Below are 2,811 nucleotides of genomic sequence, written 5' to 3'. Positions count from 1 at the left end.
CGCATATTTTTAATAGGAGATAGTACTATATATATATATATATATATATTTCATCGAAAAAGTAAGGTATCGAAAGGTGGACCATTGGCTATTGTTAGGTATTTTTATTGGTCGGTAATTTATTGGCAATCTTGTAAAAATTTAAAAAATAGGTTCAAGAAGATTTCAGATTGCAGAAGAAGAATTCGAATCAGATTTGAAGTTAAAGTTACAGATTTTGTTGAGTTGAGATTTGAAGAGATAAGGATAAATACTTGGTCAAAGGAAGATAAGACATTAGTTGAGATTTAGAGAGATAAGGATAAGACCCTAATCAAAAGAAGATAAGGTGTTGGTTATTTAAATTTAAATGGGAGATAAAGCTTACATAGAGATCAAATTGTTTTCAGATTTGAATTCTTGGCTTAATACGATTATTGTTATTAGAGCTTGCGGATAACGTTTACAAAAGAATGTTTAAAATCAAATCAAGCTTGATATATTACGAGAAGCATGGGAGGTTTGCATGTGATAAACATATATTGTTGATGTTGAAAGTGAAAGGAGCTTGGAGAATAAGGCCACGTGTGAGGTAAGATAGATTGAATTATGTGCTATAAAGGTGATGGTGGATGAGAAAGTTAAATCCGAATTCAAAATTTAGAAGGATAATTAATTCGAATTTGAAAGTTTGCTGTATTATTTGAATTGGAGATTGAGAAGATAATGTGAAGATATTTTGGAGCCTATCTAGGAGAGAGAATCATGGAGATAATAGAGATCTTATCGAGAGTGGATTTGAATGAGATTCTCTTGACTTTATTTAAAGGCTTTGTTTCAGAATATATGGGTATGGACTTAATTGAATATCTCCAGAGGAAAAGTCTGTGAATTTGAGAGCTTATTACTAAGAAAATATTCAGAGAAACGTCTGTGAGTTTTTGTGAGCCTAGTGCGTTATTGAGATCGTCCTTCGGGAGAGGGATTTGTTGCTTTCGGGAGGAAGCTCTGTCGGTCGAAGGGAGTTCGCCGTGCAGTTAAGAAGACGTGTGGTGCACGCTAAACAAATCACTGTGGAGATTCGTCACAGCGGCGTCGTTGTCTAGGAGTTAGTCCTTGAGTAAATAAGTCCGTCCAGTGTCTGTAATTTCTGGAACATAGTGAACTGTTTATTGTCTGGGCGTGGCCCAACAGAGTAGGTGTGCGCACCGAACTGCGATACCATATTGCGTGTCTATTTTGATTTCTGCACTTTATTCTACTCAAACAATTTGAACAGTAAGAAATCCGGATCTTAATTAATTAAGTCATCTTCCATACGATGTTCCAACATCATCTGGAACATCGGACGTAACATCAGATCTAACAAGTGGTATCAGAGAGGTTCACTGACCATATGTTCGGTGAGATCTTAGAGGGTTGATCTGTTATGTTTGGAATGTATTTTCTAAAGGAAGAAGGTTCAGTTGCACATCGCCCTCTGCTCAATGGTTCGAATTATTCATACTGGAAGGCCTGGATGAAGGCTTTCATTAAGGCTCAAGATGAAGAGGTTGCTATCTCATCCCCTCAACATAGAAGGTTTGTCCCCACATGCCATTACTGCGGTTTACTTGGCCACATAAGACCGAGATGCTACAAGTATTCAAATACTTTGAAGAGAGGTATGTTTATTAATCCACCAAATTCTACAAACTCAAAGAAGACACCTAACATGAAGATTGATGTGAAAAATAATTTTTCTAGACGTGTGTGGGTAAGAAAATCAGATTTTAGGTGTCATAAGGCTTATACTTCTTTAGAAGCATGTACTAATGATTGTGGGTGTAGTGATGCTAGTTGCACTAAGCGATTGACAGGTGTTAAGAGCATTATACAAGGAAGAATGCTACATTCAGGGGGAGAAAGACACAGAGAAGATTCATAGGGAGTAAACTGCTGAAGACGGTTCTAGGGTGTGAATTTTTTTATTTTTATTTTTTTTGTGTCTTTGGCTTATTTTTGACAAAAAGGGGGAGAACAATGTAATTTTTGTAATTTTTTAGGTTTTTGAATTTTTAGGATCTTTTGTTAGTTTTTCTAAAAAATGCCAAAGGGGGAGATTGTTAGGTATTTTTATTAGTTGGTAATTTATTGGCAATCTTGTAAAAATTCAAAAAATAGGTTCAGGAAGATTTCAGATTGCAGAAGAAGAATTCGAATCAGATTTGAAGTTAAAGTTGCAGATTTTGTTGAGTTAAGATTTGAAGAGATAAGGTTAAATGCTTGGTTAAAGGAAGATAAGACATTGGCTGAGATTTAGAGAGATAAAGATAAGACCCTAATCAAAAGAAGATAAGGCGTTGGTTATTTGAATTTAAATGGGAGATAAAGCTTACATAGAGATCAGATTGTTTTCAGATTTGAATTCTTGGCTTAATACGATTATTGTTATTAGAGCTTGCGGATAACGTTTACAAAAGAATGTTTAAAATCAAATCAAGCTTGATATATTACGAGAAGCATGGGAGGTTTGCATGTGATAAACATATATTGTTGATGTTGAAAGTGAAAGGAGCTTGGAGAATAAGGCCACGTGTGAGGTAAGATAGATTGGATTATGTGCTATAAAGGTGATGGTGGATGAGAAAGTTAAATCCGAATTCAAAGTTTAGAAGGATAATTAATTCAAATTTGAAAGTTTACTGTATTATTTGAATTGGAGATTGAGAAGATAATGTGAAGATATTTTGGAGCCTATCTAGGAGAGAGAATCATTGAGATAATAGAGATCTTATCGAGAGTGGATTTGAATGAGATTCTCTTGACTTTATTTAAAGGCTTTGTTTCAGA

This window comes from Morus notabilis, unplaced genomic scaffold (genome assembly GCF_000414095.1).
Source record: "Morus notabilis unplaced genomic scaffold, ASM41409v2 Scaffold948, whole genome shotgun sequence".
Taxonomy (NCBI): Eukaryota; Viridiplantae; Streptophyta; class Magnoliopsida; order Rosales; family Moraceae; genus Morus; species Morus notabilis.
The sequence above is the reverse complement of the archived record's forward strand: the minus strand, read 5'-3'. Positions refer to the sequence as shown.